The sequence below is a fragment of the Vitis riparia genome, chromosome 7 (genome assembly GCF_004353265.1).
Source record: "Vitis riparia cultivar Riparia Gloire de Montpellier isolate 1030 chromosome 7, EGFV_Vit.rip_1.0, whole genome shotgun sequence".
Classification (NCBI taxonomy): Eukaryota; Viridiplantae; Streptophyta; class Magnoliopsida; order Vitales; family Vitaceae; genus Vitis; species Vitis riparia.
The window spans coordinates 13,807,543-13,817,851 of NC_048437.1; the positions used below are offsets into that span (position 1 = coordinate 13,807,543).

General features: G+C 36.8%; 1 pseudogene; it reads left to right on the forward strand.

The window, feature by feature from the left end:
* Positions 1 to 1,383: 1,383 nt before the first annotated feature.
* On the forward strand, positions 1,384 to 4,262 carry LOC117918062 (annotated as a pseudogene).
* The last annotated feature ends 6,047 nt before the right edge of the window (positions 4,263 to 10,309 follow it).

Here is a 10,309-nt window from a genome sequence, read left to right on the forward strand (position 1 = left end):
TTAGTGGTGACATTTAAGCCAGATAAATTAACCATTCCTTGATCTATCAAGTCATGGATGGCATTGTGAAGTTTTGAGCAATAATCAATATTATGTCCTTGAGTATGATGAAATAAGCAATGCTCGTTGTAGACCCCCACTTGGGCCTCATTCTTCATGCAGCTTGTCTTGCCACGTGGAGGAGCTTTGAGAGACCACTTGTCTGCTCGTGGATGGCTGCTGGGAATCAGAGTAGTGGAATTGAGGAGTGAGTGAGAGTTTGACACGTGGCATGGAGATATTCTAAAATCCTCAAGCCGTTATGGAGGAGCGTCTGGCAACTGCAGAGGGGGGTGGTGCTTTTCAGGGTTGGTTAGGATACACAGCTAGGGGGGTCGGGGAGAGAACCAGAGAGAGCTTTAGAAGAAAAGAGGCAGGTGAAACAGAGGGTTTTTGGGGAGCTAGTGGCAGACTGTGAAGCTCGAGGGAAGACACCTTAGAGGGGGATTTTCTTTCGCTTTAGAAAAACCAGAAAGCTGGAGAGGAGGGATTTTTGAGGGAGATTTTTGGGGAGAGATTCCTTAGCTGGTGAAGGCAAGCTAGAGAGGAGGCAAGGTGAGAGATATTTTGAGTTGCAGAGGGTTTTGGAGAAGGGAAGAGCATAGCAAGAGGAGGAAACTTTCAGGTTTGGTTACTGTACTTTTCCCTTTATGTTTTTATTTTTCATATCTCCCATGTTTCATTTCTCTGTGACTTTTATTCCGTTTGCTGGTTTGTTTTGGTTTGGTGATTATTGTTTTGATGTTTGAAGAGTTTGAGGTGTTTTATACTCTATCTTTTCACCATAACCCATCGATTGTTGGACCCATGGAGAAAATAATGAGGTGGGTTCAACATGGTTGTTAAAGGATTTGTGTTCATTTCTTGTTGCTATCCTCAAGTCTTTTATGTTTTTCCCCTGAATATATGCCTCTGGCTGTAAAAGTGTGAGGAATTGGATCGAAGGTGGGCTTAACAGTTTATGGTAAGTTGGTTGATGGGCCTGAGCTCTTGCATTGATTTGTCCATGGAGGTATCTCATTTCTGTACGGGATGGTGGGAGATCCATTGAAGAGAGTGAGGAGGTGTTTGTCATTGATGAGGAAACGTCCACAAATTTGCTGGCATGTTCAATGATTCTCATAAATCTGATGCATATTCAAACGAACATCGATATTCAGTCATGGTAGATGAAGCCGAATGATTCGATTGAAAAGATGATGATTATAAAGATGGAGAGATCCGAGAATTATTCGCGTGTGCTGATTCAGTATGGTGTCTCCTACTTTCAGAAGCGTGAATGGAATAATGGATCCCTCAGAGATTTAGCATTCATCCCCTAAAGAATTTGCAGTTGAAAGATGTATGTATGAATGGGAAGCAACCAGTCCCGTGGTATTGAAGAGCCCTGCATATGATTTCTACCTGGATGGGCGCATTCCTACACCTACTGTTGTCTCTATTTCCCTAGGCCTGATGAAGCTGTCGTCCATGAACGACATGGGCAATGGTGTCAAAAGGGTGCATTGTCTAACTACTCTTTCACGTGTTTCTCTCTCTGTCTTATCAGTCTATTTTGCCATTCTTACTTTCTTGCTTCTTGGATCATGGGGGAAGATCAAGATCAGAATTAATGGATTGGGAAGGATTGGTCGATTGGTGATCAGAGCGGCATTGCAGAGAAACGACGTTGAGTTGGTTACAGCCAACGATCCTTTGGTCATCACTGATTACATGACCAACGTGTTTATGCCCGACAGTGTTCATGGTCAGCGGAAGCATCCTAGAACCTGAGGCTGAGGACTCTAACGCCCTCCCTTTTGGTGAGAAACCAATCACTGTCTTTGGCATTAGAGATCCAGAAGAGATTCTATGGGATAAGGCCGGAGCTAAATTTGTCGTTGGTTCAGCTGATGCGTTCATTGACAAAGACAAGGCACCTACCCGAGTCCCACTTTTGCCCCATGCATGCCATATTTCTTTCTTAACACCACGTGTCTTCATACCATTATCCCTCTGCCCATTAAGCTCATCCTTCATTCTCTTTACTCATGATACCCACAGTTTTATTACTGCATCACCACATCACCATACCTCGTTACCCATGTCTTTCATCCCACCACCTTTCTCTTTCTACACCACCGCCCGAAACTACTCAAACTCATCACCTTTTCCATACCCATTTTTCATGCTCCTCATACTAGCTTCTCCATTGTATGCTCCACATTGCTTCATCAGCCGCCTTGCCCAACAAATACATCATTGCAATCCCGTGTCTTGATGTTTTCATAGAAGAAGTTCCCAAAACCCAAAGAGAAGCGTCAAGACGCCATTTTTTGCTCTTAATATCTCTGTTAGGAAAGAATAGATCATCACGCAAAGGTCGCTAAGGTATCAAAATGATTCAGTGGGCTGAACCTCCATTTCTTATACAACCAGATGCATCCTGCAGTAAGCGCAATGAAAGCCCGGGCTGTTCTCCTTGAATTGGGCCTGAGACTTTGGACAGAACTAGGTGATAAGCCCAAGCCGCCAACAGCCATGATGCAAGACAAAGTTGTAAGACTTCCTGTGTTACAGAGGCTTCTGGATACATAGCTTCCCGGCTAGTCACGCTCCAGCTCCAACGTGGCTACACCGTCAATGCTTCAGTTCGCGACCCAGATGATCCAACAAAGACAGAACGCTTACTTGCACTTGGTGGAGCTAAAAAAAAGGGGACTTCATTTGTTCAAAGCTGACTTCCTGGAAGAAAGATCTTTTGATTCTATGGTCGATGGATGCGAAGGTGTTTTCTACACAGCATCTCCATTTTGTCACACTGTCTCTAATCCACAGGTGAAACCACCCAGAAGATGTTCAAGAATGAAGATGGAAGATTTGGAGAATCAAATGAAGCTTCCATCAATGGTTCTTTTCAAGGCCTTACTGAGCAGAGGCGTAGTGGGTCTGATTCCAAAAGGTGCAGTGAAGGGGTCCTTGCCTCAGCTAATTGGAAAATTAGAGATACACACACAAGTGGAATGATAAGTGGTACTTGTGATTCTGGGCCAGAGGCAGTTGTAGATGGACTAGGGAATGAGAATAAACTGAAAAAAGTAAAGCTTAAGGTTGGTGGTGTAACACATACCATTCATGCCAAGTCCGCATCAGATGGTGCTTCTGTTGGTGGGTCTTCTTCTACAAAATCTTCACGCGCTTCGGATGCTCCTCGGCAGAGGCAGAAGTTGATTCTTCAGGATGATTCAGATGACGATAATTCACCTCCACCAGTTAAAGGAAGTGGCTTGTGAGGGGTTCCATGGAAGGATTTCTCTAGAAGTGATTTTAGTGTGGCGCAAGGGGATTCTTTGAAGGGCAAGATGCCTGAAGAAGGCTTCTCTATGAAGCAAGCAGGCAAGTACGAGCCTGTTCGTAAGAGCAAGCGGGTTCCTAAGAAGCGCGTATTAGATAGAGCGGAAGACGATGAAGATAATGATGAAAAGATTAAATACCTGGAAAAACTCAAAACATCCAAGGTTAGCACTGATTATGGTGCAGAGTATGAAGATGAGGAGGAGGATGGAGGCAGGAAACAACGGAAGATATCAAGAGTATTGAAGAGAAATGGGAATGGCCAGTACAATGTTGATGTGGGAGATTTTGGCTCATCGAAAGGAAGCAAAGAGAGTAAGAAATCCAGGTCAGGGAGAGCGTATGAAGACATCGACTATATGGAAGAGGAAGAGGCACTTTCTGATGGTGAGCCTGAAACTAAGAAGAAGAAATCAAGGAAAGAGTTTGTGGATTCATCAGGGGATTCTAAGAGGAAAATGGCAGTCACTACACGTCAGCGGGCCCTTCAAACTAGCAAAGACATCTCTGCCAGTATTGGTGTCAATTTTATAGAGTTCCCAAATGGATTGCCTCCTGCCCCACCTAGAAAACAAAAGGAGAAACTCACTGAAGTGGAGCAGCAACTGAAGAAAGCCGAAGCTGCTCAGAGACGCAGAATGCAAGTTGAGAAGGCAGCTAGGGAATCTGAGGCCGAGGCTATTAGAAAGATACTGGGCCAAGATTCCAGTAGGAAGAAGCGAGAAGAGAAGATCAAGAAACGGCAAGAGGAATTGGCACAGGAGAGAGCGGCCAATGCTTTGACAATTTCGGCAAACACTGTCAGATGGGTCATGTGTCCTTCTCACTTCCTCCTTTCATCTATTTTAAAAATAATAATAATTTCCCTCACTCTTATCCCTCAAAAATAATTTTTCAATTTCTATTTTGTAAATAACTCTTCAAATTTTGATTTTCAAATAAATTCCAACTCTCTTCCTTCATCCTTAGAACCTTTTAGGTTCCAAAGTCTCTTTTTCCAATAAATCTTTGTTGCCATATTTCCTTTCGGCATACAATTTTCACAATTCTTTTGTTTTTTTTTCTTAAATATTTTAAAATGAGCTAAAATCAAATTCCATAATTCTAAGTGATAGAGTTTGCGGAATTGATTTATGCAAAAATGAATCGGGCTTTGGTGGGGGCCCAACATCAAATGAATTTTCTTTAAAATAAAAGTGAATTTTGAGTGAAGTGTCATGCGTGCCTTAGATGATTTTGCACTCAATTTAGTGACATGTGAGCTATTGCGAAAGAGGTTATGGAAAGGGTCATGGTACTAATGGGGGTAAAAAATCTGACATCTCTAACCATTTGGAAAGCTTGAGTCAAAGTCATGCCAAGTGGAGTATATTGTCTCGTAGGCCTCTAAACATATGGTCTCGATAGTAACAACTCTCAAATATGGCAATCATGGCTAAATTTTAGTCTGACCAATGAAAGGTTGTTGAATAAAGGATGGTTGGTACTAATATTGTGGATGGGGAAAGCAAGTTCTTATTATTGATGATGTGTGATACAAATTATGAGCAGGCCCTTGAGGTTGATAATTAATGGAGTTAACCTCTTTAGATCTCCCAAATGACTTAATAGACTTCTTTCCTTGAGTATCTAAAAGTTCCAAAGAACTATGTCAATCTAATCTTATTCCTTATATTGGTGTATCATACCAACCACCTTTGCCCTCCATTGACTAATAAATGAAGAAATGGTCTTCTTTGGCTTCCATCTCATAACCTCTAACTCTTGTCTAGAAATGTTAACATTAGCACAAAGTAAACTCTATCATAAACTCATGGTCTACATTCCCTTAAGTACGAAGCCTCGAAGGCTCAACTAATGTGAACCACCTCTATGTTGTTGTGCTAAGAAACGTGGGAACAAAGGTCACCAATTGTGCATCATCTAGTCTATGTGCTCTCATAATTGTGGAATAAAGCCTCAAATGGATCTTTGGGTAGCCTACCCCACCATAACACTCTATATCTGGCATGTAGAACTTGGTGGGCAAGTAAGATACCATTACTATCATCCTAAGCCATAATCCCCTCCTATAACCCCATCTATCATACCATACTCCCAAGTGTCTCCACTATAGCCTCTTGCTTAGCTAGGCTCTTGTCATCAATAGTAAAAACAATAGGTGGTAAGACCAAGGTACTAGGTGGTGGAATGTCTCAGAATGATATGCCAAGCAAAATGGAGCACCATGTGAAACCCCAAGTGGCAGAATTTGTCTATGATGTAAGTAAAGTCATCTCATTTGTAACTCTCTATTTGATCTAAATGTCGACTTATCCCTACCATAATCTCTTGAGGGGAATCTAATGTGAAAGTTAACTTTTTTTCCATATCAACTAATTTTTCCTAACTTTGATCTAAAAATGATCTGACTAATCTGCCCCTTAGCCTCTTCCAAATCTAAGACTCTAGACTCAACAGACTCATAACTAGACTAACTCTTATAAAATAAATAATAAACAAAATACAAAATGACACTAAGTGGTCCTAAGATGGCAATGCAAAGACTTGGATTCATGACAAAAACTCAAGATTCATAAATGCCTCTAAAATGGTCACAAGTGTAACTATTAAGTTTTTTTTATCAAAATTCCAAGGTGAAAAGGGTAATAAATGACTTTATCATGGATCTAATACTCCTAACTCTAAATAGGTACATGTGTTTTGATCCTTAATCTAAACTATTCAAAAGAAAAACCAAGTGACTAAGGCCATTTTAAGAAAAATAATAATATAAAAAACAAACCTTTCACCCAACTCATTCAAAAAGTGCTAAGTCTTGGATTGAAAATCAAATCAAATGTAATGACCAAGAAGAAAATAGTGTTAGGCCCATGAAAAGCCTTCAATTTATTAAATTACACAACAAGACATAAGTGTACAAATACAAAGAGGAAACAATAAAGGAACTCCAACATGCCAAGCCTACTATACAATTATAGGAGAACCAAACAATGAATCTTTCTTTGCCCATTGATGGAACCCATAATCAAATCAGAATATATTTATACAACAACATTGCCTTTAAAGTGACTAGATAATACCATACTGCACTTATTGATGCTAAAAAAACCCAAATGTTGATGCTGGTGTAAATTCTAACATCTTATACAGAAATGCACTTATGTGCAGGTGAGTATCCTAATCCATTGATCTAATTCTCATCCTATAACATCAAGGTGACTTTATCAAGGTAGGCTAAAAGGGTACCATAGTAAAAGCGATCGCACCTATCGATGGTATGCCACCTCCTTCATGGCTCCAAAGAGATGAGACACTTTATACAAGAATGGGTTATCACATCCCATGTCAAGTGTCCATCTACATCCTAGGGAGGTTTCCTAATGGTGAAGGCTTCCTACTAGTTATGTCTCCCACATTCAACCACATCAGTCTAAGGTTACATAGTGTATAGTGTATGTACATTCGAACATTTTGCCAAAGCATGAACTAGAAACATAAACACATTGAACACACACATATCTTAATTGATTTTTGGGTTATAAAGATTTCATTTATTACTAGTAATAAAATAATATAAACTTTTCTCATATGCTTAATATTATAATATAAAATTTACAAAGACCTATTAAAATAACATAAAAGTTTCAAACATCTATTAAAATAACATAAAAGGTTTCAGACATTTTGGAAAACTTAATATTTTAATATAAAATTTGTTTCAAACACTTAAAATACACTTATTAAAATAAGAGTTTTTTAATATTTTATTAACTTAAGGTTCTGTGTTTATAGTAAAAGTTTTGTAATGTATAAAATTAAATTTTTGAAATCTTGAACGTCTAAAAATTAAGTTTTTGCAATCGGAATATTTCAAACATTCAGGTAGTAAAATTCAAAAATTTTAAAACATCACTTCGTGTCAAGGTAATACCCCCCTTCCGACCAGACATAGTCTCCCTGAAACGCCAATTTTCCGGCAAAAACGGGTTTGAGGTCAAGGGTTAAGACTAAAGACTCTAGTTTTAAAACATGATTTTACACCCAAAATTTTCTAAATACCCGATTTTTTTTTTTTTTTTTCTTTTACGTTGATGAGAACATTATATAAAAAGGATCCATGTATATTACATATATTAACTAGTAAAGAAGACTTTAAAAATAATTCAAATAATTTTCATTTCCCTACTTTACCTTTTTTACCCCTTTTTACCCCCTAAGGGTAAGAAAATACATAATAAATTTAAATGAATGCAAAAATTTAACAGAAAATTCTTACTTTTTTATTGATTGCTGATGAATGTACAAAGCTGAAGATGGAGCTTCCTTCTTTTTACAGACAACTTTTGCACACTATTGCACACACTTTTTTCCACACACCTCTCGGGCACACTTCTATCACTAATTTATAGGCAAAGTATTTACAAGGGGCAGGTGAGAATACAGGTGAGAATTAATTTCAAGTGGTTGGATGGTAGGAAAAATATTTACGGTGTTCAGAGGTTTGGTATAAATACAAAGACTTTTAAGACATTTACTTTTGACTTTTGTTTATTCATCTTCATCCGTTCTTCTCTTCCTTCTTGTCTCTTTCTTCTCTTTATATTACATGCATAATACGTGGCTTGTGGATGTTTTTACTGCTTCTGAACTTGTACTGCCGCATTTAATTTTTGTAGTTGAAGACGCATTTACTGCTTCAAATATCGTCATTGCTGACATCATCCTTCCATTGCATTTTGTAGGTTATGATAACTTTCATCGTCCAGGTTGTCCCAAAATAATGCGTCATCACTGAGGTAGGAAGATGGTTCTGGTATATCTACGCTGAGTTCGGTTATAAAATCCTGTTCTTCAGAAGTAATAAAAGGTTTTGGAACAATAATGTGTTCTAAAGGTTCTATTCTCCATATAGACATGGTTTTTGTTTCGCCAATGAGATGAAATAATTTATTCCGGGTTGGTCTAAGATCATAGATTTGAAAAGCTCTAAAGCGAGTAAAAAATTCTGGAAATTCATCTAAACGGGTCATTTCCCATTCTGGTTCTTGTTGAGGAATAAGTGGTTCTTTATTATGTTTTATATATACATGGTGATAGGCTGGTACTACTGATCCATCGGGTTGAAATAAAGGTGGAATGGTTTCAAAAGAAATATCTATATATTTTTCGATTTTAAAAAGATAAGTTAAAATATCTTTCAATTTTTCTGGGAAATTTTCAGGGATTTGAGATATATGGTTCATAAAAACATTCTTTAAAATTCCCTGACCCATAAGTTGTGGTACTAAATCAAAATTTTCTTTATTTACAATAGACATATTTACATAACCTAAATATATAACAAAGAAAAATTCAGGGTCGTGATATGCCATATACCCTGTTTTTATCCCGGCATTTTTGGTTCTAAAATGTTTATACAAAAGTTCTTGATTTTTAAACACTTCGTTAAATTGGTTTTGTAGAAAAAAGGTTTTGACAAAAGAGTAGTTATCATCTCCAATTATGTTTTTAACAACAAGCCTTTTATATTGTTCAGTCAGAAGAGCTGATTTCTTAATTAAACTAATTACTTCAGGTTGACTATTTGAACAACTAGTTTGATTGGTTGACACTCTACTGGTTTTTAAATCTTCTATCAGTTTTTCTTGATTTTCTTGGATTTTGAGGTTTTGGAATTTTTGGGTTTCTAACGCAATCAGTTGGTTTTGAAGGTTTTGTAAATGTTGGGCTAAAGCTGACACTGTTTTTCCATAAGCGTATTCTAAATTTTGGTTCGAAAAACTCTGTGGTTTTAGAGACCAAAAATTATCTACAATAACCTTATGTTCTTCAAAAAGGTTTTGAGAAAATAAAGAGTTAAACCTTAGATTTGGATTCAACACTTCGTTCAGACATATGGTTCCATATTGAAAGGTTCTAGCTTTTGTAGGTTTTCTTTGAGCCATGTTCCTGTAATCATGAAATCAATCATTAGTATTATTAACATTATTAATTATTTGTCTACTTAACCAGTCTGCTAATATATTATCTTTTCCTTTAATATGTTCAAATTTAGGTTTAAAACCAATTAAGAGTTTTGAAACTTTATCCATCTTTTGGTGGACAGTTTTGAAGAATTTTTATTTTCGAAGAATTTTTTAATATTCTCACAATCGGTTCATAAAGTAAATTGTTCTTGGTTCAAAAATAATTGAAATTTTTCTAAGACTAATATTATTGCTTCAATTTCTAAATCTGTAGAACTAAGGTTCTTTTGATAATCATTAAAAGTTCCACTACAATATCTGCAAAGTTTTTCTTCTCCTATATTTGTTAGTGCTAAAAGTATACCTCCCCATCCTATTTGACTAGCATCAGTTTGGACTATTTTATATTCATTTTCTAAGGGTAAATGTAAGGTTGGGAGATGTTTCACAAGTTCTTTTATTTTCTGTATAAGTTTAATATCTTCTTGGTTAAAATATCTTTGCCCTGTGTTTTTTGTTTTACTATAAAGGGGTCCAGCTAATCTGCTAAGGTTTTTGATATATGGCCTAGCATAATTTAATAATCCTAAAAAACTTTGAAGGGTTTTTAAGTCTTCGAGTTTGTCTGGAAAATTATTTATTTTTTGCACTATATGTTCTTGTAATTTTATTTGTCCATCCTCTAATTCTAATCCTAAAAATTCTATTTGAGTCTTAAATAATTTCAATTTCTTTTTACTTACTATTAATCCATGACTAATTAATTTTTCAAAAATCAATTCTAAATGGTTTATGTGCTCTTGAAGAGTATATGAAAAAACAAGAATATCATCAATATATACAAGAACAAAAGAATATTTTCCAAAAATATTATCCATCATTCGTTGAAATATTTGAGGAGCATTTTTTAGTCCAAATGGCATTACATTCCATTCATATAATCCACAAGGACATGAAAACGCTGTCCA